Source organism: Amblyomma maculatum, chromosome 4, assembly GCF_055883805.1.
Source record: "Amblyomma maculatum isolate TAMU_Amacu chromosome 4, ASM5588380v1, whole genome shotgun sequence".
NCBI classification, from domain to species: Eukaryota; Metazoa; Arthropoda; class Arachnida; order Ixodida; family Ixodidae; genus Amblyomma; species Amblyomma maculatum.
In genome coordinates this window covers 132,199,158-132,214,116 of record NC_139347.1, presented here as the reverse complement: position 1 = coordinate 132,214,116, position 14,959 = coordinate 132,199,158, and the positions used below count along the sequence as shown (strand labels likewise).

Below are 14,959 nucleotides of genomic sequence, written 5' to 3'. Positions count from 1 at the left end.
GGTTGCAAAAGAGGAAATGGATATGTTAAATCTATAGTTTATTTAAAAAGCTTCCTTCTTCTAGGAAACTGAGAACAGATGCTAGGTTTACAAGTGCTCTTTCTCCTAAAAGCAAGGTGGGATGGAATGGGATGGTATGATTGTAAAATATAGTAAAATGTTTTCTCCGTAGTGCCTCAAGTTTTGAGCATGTAATTAGAATGTGGTTTACAGTGAGTATCTCGTCGCATTCTTCACAGGTCGGTTTGTTATGTTTCATTAGCAGAAAGTTATGTGTTAGATGTGTATGTCCAATACGAAGACGGCATACTATCACTTCCATAAAACGTTGTTGATGTGTGCTCGATTGCCATTCTCCTAGTACAGGCTTTATGAGACGCAACTTATTATTTTCTTGGTTGTTCCATCTGGACTGCCATTTATTCATCTGTTTATGTTTTATTAATTTCAAGCAATCACTATGTGGTATGTTTACTTTCTGAATCAATTTGTTGTGGGCAAGTGCAGCACATTTGTCTGCTCTTTCATTGCCGTCAATGCCTACGTGACTAGGGACCCAACAGAACACTATGTTGTGTCCTTGTGTCGTGATCATTTTTACATTATGTATTATGTCACCGATTAGAGGCATGGCAGCATTTCTGTGATTTAAAGCCATCAGTACACTCAACGAATCGGTGTAGATGACACTGTTACAAATGCCTTCATTCACTATTTTTTCTACAGCTGTCAGGATAGCATAGGATTCAGCTGTAAAGATTGATGCGCACTGAGGAAGCCTAATTATTTGTTCCCAGTTCTCTTCAACTACGGCACAGCCAACATAAGTAGAAGTTTTTGATCCATCTGTATAAAACTCTGTATAATTACTGTACTTTTCTTTTATTGTGCGAAATTCTTGTATTATATGCTCTTTAGGAGTTTGGCTTTTGTTGAAGTGTGTTAGAGTGAGATCACAGACATTTGGAAGTTTGTACCATGGGGGTAGGGGGCTGTTTTTTGGTGGAGTGTCGGGCAAGGTGTCCGGAATTTCTAACTCACTGCAAATGTTTTCGAAACGCATTATCAGTGGCCTCGTCGCTTGTGGTTTATTTGTGAAAATTACTCGTGAGCGGCATGTTGAGACTATTGGATAGCAGAGGTGTTTTTTCTGTGACCTTATTCTAAGGACATAAGCACATGTAAGTGAAGCCCTTCTATCTTTCAGCGGAGGCTCATTCGTCTCTGCATACAGACTATCAACAGGGGATGTTCTGTAAGCGCCACAAGAAAGGCGTAAACCTAAGTTATGTACCGGGTCCAATTTCCTTAGGTATGATGGTCTAGCTGACCCGTAGACTATGGACCCGTAGTCCAAGCTAGACCGCACAACAGATCGATATATATGTAGAAGACACGCCCTATCAGACCCCCAGTGTTTCCGAGAGAGAACCTTCAGTATGTTTAGAGATTTTATGGCTTTCCTCTTTAGGATGTTTATGTGAGGCAGGAATGTTAGTTTTCTGTCGAACGTTACACCCAAAAATTTATGTTCGCTCTTTACTGGCAACTCAATCCCATTTAAGTGTAACTTGGGATTGATCTGTATACCTCGTTTCAGCGAGAACATTACTGCCACGGTTTTCTGTGGGGAAAATTTGAACCCATTTTTAAAAGCCCATGAGTCTAGTTTATTTAGTGTTAATTGTACTTGTCTTTCACAAATTGATATGTTTGAGGATGTGCAGGCTATTTGAAGGTCGTCGACATACAGCGAGAACATAATGGATTTTGGGATTACCTTGCTAATAGAATTCATTTTTACAATAAACAAAGTTGTACTTAAAATGCACCCCTGAGGTACCCCATTCTCTTGAATAAAGTTCCTCGAGAAGGTGGTACCGAGACGTACTTGAAATGAACGACCTGATAGAAAGTCCTTCAGAACATTTAGCATCCGGCCTCGGATGCCCAAATCTGCTATATCGCGTAGGATCCCGAACCTCCAAGTCGTATCGTATGCCTTTTCCATGTCAAAGAAAACGGCAAGGCAATTTTGTTTATGTATGAACGCTTCCCTGACAGTATTTTCAAGACGCACTAAGTGGTCGGTCGTTGCACACCCTTTTTTAAAACCACACTGATGAACATTAAGAAGTTTATGAGATTCTAAGATGAAAGTTAGTCGGATGTTTAAAACACTTTCAAAACATTTTGCTAAACAGCTGGTCAGAGCTATGGGTCTGTAACTGCCCGCTGAGGTCGGTGGCTTTCCTGGTTTCAGAAACGGAACAATAACGGCTTGTTTCCAAGCCTCCGGGAGTTTACCCAGAGTCCAAATTTTGTTAAAGAATTTCACAAGTGCCTCTACAGAGGATTCGGATAAATGAGCCAGCATTTCGTAATGAATTTCGTCAGGACCAGGCGCAGTCTGTTTTCCAGCAGCAAGGACGTTCTTTACTTCTTGGAGTGTAATAAAACTATTATATGATTCATTTCTGCCACCACTTGTTGTGAGTTTTTGTTTCTCAGCTATGTTTTTGTATTTTAGGAATGTTTCTGTGTAGTGTGACGAACTTGAAACGTGTGCGAAATGTTCGCCTAGTATATTGGCCTGTTCTTCTATGCTAGTCTGAACACCAGGGGCTGTGAGGATGGGAATTGTAAACGGGGAAAAGTTTCCACTGAGTTTACGAACTTGTTCCCACATTTTTTTAGACGTCATTGAGCTATTTATTGACGTGACATACTTCTGCCAGGATTCTTTTTCAGAGTTGCGACGGATGTATCGAGCTTTAGCTTTGGCCTTTTTAAAAGCTGTAAGATTTTCGTGTGTAGGGTACCTTCGGAAAACACCCCATGCTTTATTTTGTCGCTTTTTGGCCTCCTTACATTCCCGAGACCACCACGTCTTGTGTTTTTGTCGCACCACACCTAAGGACTGTGGAATGGGTGGTTGTTTTTTCTGTAATATACAGGACACCTGGACGCTTAACGGCCACATCCTATAAAAAAAGCAAAAGTTCTAAGTTTAATAATATTCTTCGTACAAGACGCACAAAACTAGGCCAGCTTTGGAAAAGAAACTGGCGCGCGGACGCCTATGTTCCTGTCTAGCTTCCGTCGTCATCAATGTCAAAACTGAATTCCGAAGGTAAATGCAGCTTTTTCAGACTCGCTGCACAGTGCTACGATAAAACCAACTGTATAATAGGTAAATTCAAGACATTTGCAAAGTTTTTGAAATGACCGTTATTGTTTTCTACTTAAACGCTGCCGCACATTCGAAACACGATCAAAAATAGTCGCCTCGAGAGAAAAAAGAAAAATACTTCGAATACTAAACTTCAGTCGCCTGACTGCATAGAAAATAAAGAAGCGTGACGGTAAGCAACGCCGAAGCCGCTAAAATCGACACGCGAAGTTGTCTTTAGCGGGCTAACGGTGCTCAGTTGCGACAGGGAAAGAATAAAGCAAGCGGTGAAACGTCTTGGGTAAATCGTGTCTCCTAGCCTAGCACTCTCACTTATTGCTTCCTTTACATGGAGGAGTACTGTTGTACAATCAATACATAACCTTTCCAGTAATTTCACATGTGGCTTATATCTCTCCTGATTTCGCAATGCCTGCACGACTACTGAGGTTTCGGCAGAGGCAAATGCTTGCCCATATTCAAAGAAAGCCATGTATACGATCTGGTTATATTCCAAGCATTCTTCTATCGTCTGGTTAATAGTCTGGCTATGATTAATTGTTAATTAGCCTGTATGGAACCCTGCCTGTTGTTTGTGTTGATTGAAGTCTAAGGTTGCCCTGATACCTTGTATGTAGCCGGATAGTATGCTTATTGGTCCTTTATTTTTTAAGTGCTTAGCTTCCCCTTTCTTGCACATTAATAAAATATTGTAATTTTTCTAATATTCTAAAATCGCTTTGCGATATCGCTGCACGTTAGAGGTCCCCAGGTGGTCGAAATTACTCCGTAGCCCTCTACAAATATCTATAAACGTTGCCCTCTACTACGGCTCCCCTTTCTCTCTTTCCACTTTCACTCCCACCTTCCTCCCTTCCCTTACGGTGTGGTTCAAGTGTCCACAACTACAAGTGTGACAGATACTGCGCCTTTCCTTTCCTGTAAACCAATTATTATTATTATTATTATTAAATTTCAAGGGCTTAATGCATTGTGTACATAGTGCGGCCAGTTTTTCTAGCATTACCTCTTCAGCGTGTTTCCGTAAAATGAAAGCTATCTGATCTTTCACAGCTTTTTTACCAGGTTTCATTGCTTGTTGTGTTTTCTTAAGTTCGAACTTCTTTCTGACTGAATATTCAAAACGGTTATCGTCCTGATTTTTGTGGCTAACATATATGTTAGTTTAGAACTCCTCGGCTCCTTTAGCTATCTTATCCAGATTGGCGATTGCATTGCTCATTTTGTCCCTTAACGCACACATGTTATTTTTGCTCGTGTCTAGTTTCTTCTTGTCACTTATCGGGCTACAGAACGCTTTCAAATATTTTCAATTCTCGCTACATCGTATTTCGTTCCATTGGGCACTTTACGGTTATTGCTCAGCATTGATAGCTCTGCCTGTTATATCCTGTCGGCTGGTTTTGAGGCCCTCATGCCTTGGCATTTGTTTCTGGCTAGGGCAGCATAAAACTTAACGATTTTGTACTAAACTGAGCATAGGTAAGAATTTCTCTTCAATAGCGTTAGCTGTTACTACTTACATTTACCAGTTTTCTTTCCTTTTCTTCGTCGCTCTCAGATTCAATATTGCGGCCCAGTCACGTGATGTTAACTATATATTCGCAAATAATTTCTTAGATTAATTCCATTCCCAAGACCTAGGATTAAATTGTGTGAAAACTCAAAGTAACGCTCCTAATGATACGCCTGCGGTGGTGGAGCTTCTCCTTTTTTTTGCGTAAGTACTTGAGTGCTCTTAGGCGTAGGCGTCGTCGTTATCTTCAGAGAGCCTCACATCAAGCCGTCAGCGATTATCCCCTCAACCACCGACCACGTCGTGTGCATCGGCGTTCGCTCTTGCTCGTCGAAGAACACCTTCCCACCTCTCGAAAAGGGAGCACCTTGAACTTTGCGTCCTTCCACTGCAGTTGAGGCACTGGGGTTTCGCCGCGGTAGGATACGGTGTAGCCAATAATTTCATTCGTATCAAGAATACCTCTAGGAATCTGGTACGATATTCTTATAGCCCACTTAAACCACACCACCAGACGGCCTGTGCACATTCCGAACGCAGGAAGTAGTTAGAACACTGTCTGAAAAACAAAAATTGGTCGAGGCTTAGCTCAGCTAGCCCAGGCTATACGTAGCGAAAGCATGTGTGCCTGGCGATGGGCTGCCTACTCCTCTCCTCTCGAATCTAATCCAATCTAATCCAATTCATGCAATGTGATTCAATCCCGCCTAATCTAATCGAATCTAAACTATGCACTATAATAAAGTCCAATCGAATCAAGTACAGTTCGCTCCAGTCAAAGAAAATTCAATCAACCCTGTCCAATCCTATCTAAACCAGTCCAATCGAGTCCAATCCAATCCAATCTAATCTAATCTAGTCCAATCCGAGAGATGGCGGTTCGATTCCCGGTGGAGACGATTTTTTTTTTGTTTTTGATGAAGAGACCGGCGCAGCATAAAATTAGCTGTGGCTTAGCTCGTCGATGTCATCTAAATTTTGATTGCAATTACAGGTTAGTCTAGTTGTGTAGCGATGTTGTTGCATCAAAGACGAGATACCTTTTTCTTCTTCTGGTTGCTTCTTTATTGCAAGATGGCGGGGCGAGTGCGTGGAACCCGCCAGCTGCGGCGGTTGCTAGGCAACGGCTATGTGTCTCCCATCACGCGAAACTCCTCGTTCGTGGTTAATGTAGCTTTCGCTACTAAAATGTTCCTCGTCCCGTGACTTTTCGTCCCCGATTCGATCTGTCGTATGGATCAGGCAACATGTCGACAGCCTATCAGCTGCCCCCTCACCCACTTTCCAGTGCAGCTAACTAGCTTACACTAACCTCTTCTATCCGGTGCTAGACTGAGGCGTTTTGCTTGCCTGCACGTAAAAGGCACAGGATGGTAAGGTCTCGGATTAGTCTAGATTTCACGAGGAAATGAAGCAAAAGTCCATGAACTAATTAGCGTTTAGAGGGAAGGGGGAAGGAATCAAGAGCTCGTTACAGAGTAGATATTCTAATTTAACTGAGGAAGACGACCGTAGTGTAGAAGTGATGGAGGATACTACAAGAGATATGATTACTCAGTGCGCGGTAGAAGTAGATGGTAGGATAGTTGGAGAGAAAAGCGGTAAATTATCTAAGCAGACGAAAGATTTGATTAAGAGACGCTAAAGTAAGAGAGCCTCTAAATCATCAGACAGGATATAAATAGCTGAGCTATCAAAGATACTCAACAGGTGCAAAGTTTCCGATTTAAACAAGTGTAACAGTAAGAAAATCGAGCACGATCTGAATATCTGTGGTGGTCTTAAAGCGGCGAAGAGGTAATTAAGCGCAGTAAAAATCAAATTTATGCGCTAAAGGGCAAGGCGGCCAATCTCATCACTAATATGGACAAGATAGTGAGCAGCCGAAGAATTTCATATTACCTATGCAGCAGCCGAAGTATTCAGGACAAAACGAAATTGGCTATAGTGAAGATCACTCAGACATTCCACCGGTTAAGAAGGACGAAGTTAAGAAATTTTAAAAACTATGAAAAGTTGGAAACCGGCTGGGCAAGCACAGGTAACTACTGATTTGTTGAACGACGAGGTGGGGGATGGGATATCGTGAGAGAAAAACTGCCACCCTGTATCCACAACGCCTGGCGACATCAATTTTACCTGAACCGTGGAAGAACGCTAAAGGTATCTTAATTCATAATTAAGATACCTGGGCTTGCTCCATTCTGCCGAGCGCTGCCCCACAAGCCCACTGTTGGCTTGGGCAGGCTCGTATTTGTATGTAATTTTTGAAATAAATAAATAATTTATATATATATATATATATATATATATATATATATAAGAGGACGCTAAGAGCTTGAAAATTACAGACCTATCAGGTTACTATCCGCTACGTGCCGGGATATTTACTAAGGTAATCGCTAATACAATCAGGGCGACGTTATACTTCAATCAATCAAAAGATAAAGCATATTGTCTCAAAGGATGCACTACTCCATATAACAGAAAAATGCTTGAAATATTACCAGCCCTTATGGATAGAATGCATTGATTAGAAAAAAATCATTTGATCGACTCAGTCTAAATAAACCTCGATAGTCATGCAGACATTGCGAAATAAGTTTAAACGAGCCATATGTGAAAGTACTGCAATATATCTGTAGAGCCTACACAGAGGAACAATATTTCTGAATAAAGAAAGTAATAAAATTCCCAAATTGAAAAGGTGTTAGGCAATGATACACGCCCTCCCCAGTGCTATTCACAGCTTGCGTAGAGTAAGTATTCAGACTTAAATGAGAGCAGGTTAAGGATAAGGTTTGATGGAGAATACCTCCGTAATCTGCGATTCGCTGATAACATTGGCTTGCTAAGTAACTCAGAGCATGAATTGTAAAGAATGATTGAAGACCTAGACAGGAAAGGCTGAACGGTATTAAGTTAGGCTTTGTATTGAAACCGCAACAACAGCCAGCCTTACAACACTGTGTTGCCGCCTCCTACCCCTCCCGTAACGAGTCGCACCCGACTAACTAGTCGGTACATGCTTCCAGGCTTAACGTTGGTCTTACCTGCCTGTCGACTGACGAGTGGCCCTCCGCCGCACTAGCAGGGCAGCGTCAGAGGAGTATTCATTTCCTGCACAGAGAAGGAGAAAAAGGTAGCTTAGCACTTGCCGACCATGAATATCACATCAAGCATGAGAGTGATTCAAATTCGATACAGAAAAGCATCAAACTCGGCGTTGGTTATTTCACATGCCTTATTTTGCATATAAATTAACCTATCCTGCCCATGGAGAGGTGTGTGAAATCTTATAGAGCGATAGAAATTTGTTTGTCAATCCTTTTTATTCAATAAAATACGGGCACGGGCTCATTATAGATGAAAGCTGGCATATGCCGCAATATTAGTCGATAATTCAAGAAAAGCTTCCATCTCCCATAACCGGCCAGTTTCCTGAATCACCACGCCTAATAAAAGGGTGTTTTTTGTGTTCAAAAAGCTCGTGTTTTACGGGTGTCATTGGTCTTCTCTCAACTGATAAACTAACACTCTACCTGAATGTGGAGCCCTAGTTTCCTGTCCACAGACGCCACGTACGTTCTTTGCCAGAAGCAAAAATGCTGCCACAAGGAAAGCGGGGGAGGGGGGGTTCAAATCCTTACGTGACATTCTGCAGGAATTTGGCGCCCTGTTTTCCTGTGCGCAGCCTCCACGTGCCGTTTTCGCTAGAAGCAATAAGGCTACACGTGGAAAGCGGCTCGAGCGCTATTTCGAAGCGTTTTTGCTGCGTTTTACTACAATGAATTGCCTCCACTCTCCACTCCCTAAATGACAACTACACTCACACGAATCGTGAGCTGGAGGTCGAAAAGCAGACGCTGCTTTTGCACCCCCCCCCCCCTCCCTCTACAGTCCTCCTTTACACGCATTGCAAAGTGACTGGCAGGCCAAATGCCGAAGTGCGCTTGCTGATCCGAAGTCACGGGCTATGAGAGATGGATTAGCTTCCGCCGCTTTGAGTTCACTGAGTACACGTAGCTGCTCGCACCGAAAGGATTTGACCCTCTTCCGCAGCCCATTACAACAGCCACAAAGCCATTGCAAAGGTCGAATGAGTTGTATCGCGTGCCGCCTCAAGTTAGTGCAGCAGAAAAGATTGCGATGGGAACGCAGCGAGAGCAACACTATATAACCCTGTCATGCTCCTGCAGATTGAAGTTAACATATGCATTAAATTGTTTCGTAGTTATGATAAGTAATTCTTAGTACTTGCAGTCATTACCACTCATAGCTAAACAGTTTTACTAATTTACAATCAGGTTCGATCGTTACTAGTCGTCGTTTGAGATATTGGTCGTTTCGTAGCCATGAGGATTCATACCTAGTTATTGTACTCACTATCACTCATAGCTACGCATTTTTACTCATTTCCACTCACTTGGGCGCATTACAAGTCGTCGTTTGTTATGTTCATCATTTCTTAGTCATTACCAGCCACGACGAGTCATGCCTAGCGATTTTACTTATTTCCTATCCGTTGCGGTCATTTCAAGTCATTTCACATATTGGTCGTTTCGTAGTCATGATTAGTCATGCCTAGTCACTGTCGTCATTACCACTCATGGCTCTCATTTCCAATCAGTTGCGGTCATTACAAGTTGTAGTTTGTCATATTGGTCATTACAAGTCATTGTAATCATTAATGATATTCATGATTGCTCATTAGAGCATTAGTCATTATCTCTATCGAGGTCTATTTATAACTTTTATTATTACATCAACCGTTTTCATTCCTAATGTTCCTCCTAACAAGTCCGTGATTAGCGAGTGACACATCAGCTCACAGATGCGACGCACAGACCACACGCATAGCTCCTGTTCACAGATATCCGCTCCATCAGCCTAGAAAAGATTTTACCCTAATAGAGTACGCTGGCTATGTGCTCGCTTGGCGAATGCATAGCGAGTGGCACAGACAGCGCGCTGGAAAAACTGGTCTGCTATAGCAGGCGAAATGGCAGGCGGTATTCTTGAAGCGACGGTTGGGTACAAGACGATTACCTTAGCGCGCGTGTCACTATTATAGTCAACCTCAGGAATGCGTGCAGTCCGGAGCTGCCAGTGCACCCTTTTACATTGCATCTAGCGGTCGAGCCTAACAACCACTCGAGATTGAAGCAGCATCCTGTCGAAAACACCAGCTGCATGGTGCATCGCTCTGCCTTCGGGTGCGCTGGTTTACCAACCCGGTTTGGTAGACGCATTTGACTGTTTCTGCATCGACAGTTGTTAATGGCACGTTTACAAACTCCATGATGTCGGCGTTGGCATCATCGGTTTAAAAGCATGCGAAAAAAAGAGGGGGTCGCCTCGCAGAACGGAGACGCATATAGTCATTGCAACGCACCATGTCGATTCGTCAGCCCGCAGTGGTGTTACGTGCGATGCCGCTCTAAGGCGTCACCACAAGGCACGTTGTTGAGTGACAACAACAAAGTGGCGACACGAGTGAAAGCATATTGGCCTCACGCGCACTCTGCCGGACAAAAACACCGAGTAAGCGATGCTTCATTAGGCCTCGAAAATGACTCTTGCGTAATTTGGCGTTACAAAGTAGCCAGCATTCGACGAGTTTGTGTGCTTTCCGGTTCTTGTTGGGTCTGTGGCACGCTCATCTTCTGTCTCCGGCTTTCCTCTTTATCTCGCCGTATCTCTTTCACGAGTATATGAGTGCATATACGTTTCTTGGTGGCTTGTCACCCACAGTTTTATTCGCCCTGTATTGCAGCATATGGTACACTTGTTGTTTTTTTGAAGATTAGGAGCGACAACTTTAGGGTCTGCATACCTGCTTACCCGGTGTAGTATATTAAAGGCTGTCACGTGAACAGTGCAGATAATGTGACCTTGTTTCTGTCTTGTCGATGATCATGGGGTCGTCCGTGCGTGCTGCCCGCATTCAGGTCACGGGAGAGTTTGACACTCATGACCGCGCCTATGTTGGGAGCGTTGATGGAGGAAGCCGAAAAGACCAGAACATGCAAAAAGATGCTCTGCGCAACTGAAATGTAGTTACAAAATGTGTAGAACAGCTTCGTTTAAGTTTATGAAGACAAATAATAAGTTAAATTTTCATTGGGAGTAATGGCTCCCTCTGAATATTTGTGCTGTCTGGGCAGAATGAAGGCAGTTGGTAGTAAGAGCTGGTTTTGTAAACACGTATGGCAGCCTGTTCACGCAGTTTCTGAGTATCGTCAAAACGCGCCTCCAATTTTTCAATGCCAAGCCACATTGCTCGCTTCGGATTGGGAGCTCTAGGCACGCTCCAGCTAAGTTTCATGCCGTTAAATGACACTCCCCTTAAGGAGCACAGCTTCCATCGTTAACCTTTGAGGCCAGTCTTGAGACTGCTGGCTGCTATTCGAGTTTACTGCTTTCTTTCTTTTTACACCGCTCACGTGGTACTCTCTCCTACTTATCGAGAGCAGGCGAATAGGTTAGCCTAATGTTTGCAGATAAATCCAACAGTTGAGGAATCCATACAGAACATAAGTACCGCGAGAATTCTGCCTACAGGATAAAATAGGCGAAGAAGATAAGAGCTGAATTTCTACGGTTGAATTGGTCGTGTCCTGCTGAGTTTGAGAAAATAGATGAGGTGCTTTCTCAACTGAGGGCCTCTGCGACGACAAAAGTGTACTTTTGTGCGGTCGTTTTGTTTTCCTAGGGGTCTACCATCTAGCGATTATAGAGCCTTTGCTCATCTTGTCGTTCGAGCCGTATTAAAAAGAACTTTGAACATGGAGCATTCTTATCACGCTCCACAAAGCACGAATAGCTTGAAGTGTTCGCTAGGGGAGACCTAAAGCCCTGTAGAAAACTGACCGTTATAAAACTTCGAGATTGATCTGCGCCTTTTCTGCCTTAAGACTCCCACATGCTTCCTTGTCTCCTGATCTGACACAGATGTTGATGCAATCTAGCAGCAGGGGGCTACATATGCGTGCCAGGCAAAACGCGGTAATATGAGCTCATCTTGTATTCATAAAACGAAAGGCCTGTTCCCCTTTGCTCCGCAAGTAATGGGCCGATCCATATTTGATTTTGGGATATTAAGACAAGCAGATGTCATAAAGACTAGCAACCTGCGAATATTACGTTTTCAAAACAAGATCGAGTACCGAATTTGCTCTCAACTCGGATGTCAATAATGCAGCTAGAAATCGAGTCAAGCAGGGATCAAACAAGGATTGAATGGAATCGACGAAGAAGGAGGTATTTAAAAAAAAAAAAACATTATTGGAAATACATTTTGACTCTAACTTGTCTCTGCGAGAAAACAAAACAAATCATTTGGATAAGGCACATAATGCGTTCAAATATACCGGGTGTCCCAGCTAACTTGAACCAAGGGATACAAAATGATACATTTGAGGTAGGTAAGTCAAACCAATTGCATTCAACTGCCAGCCTCCTTGCGCACTACAGGCAATTTTTTGTTTTGCAATGACTTAATTAGGTAATTATGTTAATTTTTCTAATTTAATAAATATAGACTTTAGACCAAACATGTGAATTGGAAACTTGTAGAGCACCTTCAGAAACCCCCATTCGATTAATTGCGATAAAGAAAGTCTCACGTGTATCTTTTTTTCTTGGCTCAAAAGAAAGCCCGCGAAATACAAATAATACCACGTGACTAGCGCATTTGTGCGCCGCGATTGTGGTGCTCTCAGTCGTGGTTTGAGCGAACGAAATTAGCGGCGGCCGTGTCTTGGCCCCGTTAAAGCGGCAGGCCGATATGCCTGCAATGGCTTCTTCGCCCGCGTCAGACAGCCGGCCCACGTGACGATGCAAGTAGCGGCGAGAGCAGCGAGCCGACACCACGGAATTCTAACAAGGCCTGCTTCTCTCCCATCAGCGAACGTCACGACAAACGGATGCGCGATACGGTATCAGCCACTGAATCTGCGCATACAGGCTTGGGTAAAGGGGCGAGATGACATCATGTGACTCGACTAAAATTAGCGCTGCATCTTCATTTGCCGGTTCTTTATCGTCATCCGCTTGTCGTGATGTAGGCTGCTGCGGTGCGTAGGGCTGGCCAAGATCGCGGTGGCGACGGGCGTGCTCGAGCTCGCTCCAACCATCGCCAACATTTCTGCCTGCCGCTGCAACGGGACAATCGGGTCACGGCCGCAGCTGATTTCGTTCGCTCCAACCACGACTGAGAGCACCACAATCGCTGCGCTCAAATGCGCTAGTCACGTGGTATTATTTGTATTTCGCGGGCTTTCTTTTGAGCCCGGAAAAACGATACACGTGAGACTTTCTTTATTGCAATTAATGGAATGGGGGTTTCTGAAGGTGCTCTACAAGTTTCCAATTCACATGTTTGCTCTAAAGTCGATATTTATTAAATTAGCAAAATTAACATAATTAGCCAATTAAGTAATTGCTAAACAAAAAATTGCCTGTAGTGCGCAAGCAGGCTGGTAGTTGTATGCAACTGATTTCACTGACCTACCTCAAATATATTATTTTGTAACCCTTGGTTCAAGTTAGCTGGGACACCCGGTATACTTTCAGGGCTGAAACGGTCCTGCTCACATATCTACTGGGGGAATACAACAAACAGCCATTAGTAATGTATTTGGTCAACTCTAGGTGGAGCTCCAGTATAGCCAAGATAGCGACCGTAGGAAGAGTTCCGTCTGCGATCAGCCTAGACAAGCAATAATTTTCTTTGATAGCACGACTGATACCCGTTGTTGCATTGAAGGTGATTCCCCAGTTTCTGCTGAACCTTTTTTTTTTTTTTTTGATGAAAGAATATAACACGCAGATAAAAACTCGAAATCGTCGGCCCGTCTGTACAAACGAGCGCCATACAAACGAAACCGCACACAATGGTCGCCGCTTTCAAGGAGTGTTTGTAGCAATATGTCACCGAATGTAGCAAGACACAGAGAGAGGATGTGAGGATAGTAAGAAAAATATAGCCACATTTCAGGTTTAATGTTGCATCTTTACAATTAAGCAACTCCTTGCGAAATACTATAGCCCCCATGGCTGAAAGCTAAAATAATTCAGCAAGGTGAACCCCAGCATTGTTTGTCCGCATGAGGCCGTCACTTCAGTCGAGAAAAAATCCACCTTGCAAGTACAATCGTTTGAGAAAGGGGTTAAACCAGGTCAGTTCGCAGAACTGCTTATGAGCGTTTACAGATGAACCATCGGATTTTTCGAGATATGCATAGAGTTCTCTGCATCGCATATCTTGCCTGCATATTTAAGCACTTACTTCATAGCGAAGGGGGAGTGGCCGGCTGAGCGAAGTCGAATACACTGGTACATGCTGGGCGGGAACATACTGCAATGCGAGACGCTCGGACGTCGAAAGCGATTTGTTGATCATGCCGTCGAGATTGGCCGAAAAGTCATTAGCTGTCTGGGCAGGCGTGCCGGTTGACAGAGACAGGATGTGCAGCGCATCATATGCATCCAACAGAGCATGTTTCACGCAGGATGGGAGTAAAAAAGGTTAATTTGATGCGTTGACGGTCCGCACGTGTGCTTTTCCTTGAGCTGCTACAACAAGAGCCCTTGACACCAGAACATTCTTGGGACATTTCTGTCCCAAACAAACATAACTTTCCGTCCAAACCTATATTTAAACAATAAACTCATTATTGAAATGATTTCCCGGTATCTACTAAAGCCATTGTCGCCACACCATCCAAAAGCACATAAACTGCGTTCTTTACCATAACAACAGATGAAGGAATTTCTACAAGCAGCGCACAGTGTCCAGCGGCCTGACCTCCAGCTGCCGCGCGCTGACTAGTCTTTCGGCAAAGACGATGGAGACCGCCGCCGTGGCCGTGGTGACGGAGAGCGGCGCGCAGAAGAGGCAGGTGGTAATGAGAAACTTCGGTCGAAAGAAGGAGAGCAGCTGTGCGGTCCTTCAGTCTGAGGATATTCATACGAAGATGGGAGCCATTGCCAAGGAGAGTAGTGGAAACAGTTATGAGGCAAAGCATGTTGGACGGGCTGATCGTAGCGGTGGCACACGGGGGTTGTGTGACGAAAACCTTGTTCCCTGGAGGGTTCCCAAGAGGCAGGGCGCATTGGGTAGTGAAATTCATCTTCAGGCCTTCGGGCTGGACGCCGGAAATAGCGAGCAGGTGGGGGTTCAGGGCGGTACTCATAGTGCGGATAGTAGTGCGACGAGGGGTTAGCCGGGCGTGAGTCGTAGCGAA

General features: G+C 43.9%; 1 long non-coding RNA gene across 1 annotated transcript in view; it reads right to left on the bottom strand.

The window, feature by feature from the left end:
- The window catches only part of LOC146192601 (uncharacterized), a 434,750-nt gene that overhangs the window by 291,679 nt on the left and 128,112 nt on the right, over positions 1 to 14,959 (bottom strand). Inside the window, exon 2 of the long non-coding RNA XR_014706404.1 lies at positions 7,763 to 7,829. This is a non-coding gene — a long non-coding RNA (uncharacterized LOC146192601). The remainder of the gene's footprint in view (positions 1 to 7,762; positions 7,830 to 14,959) is intronic.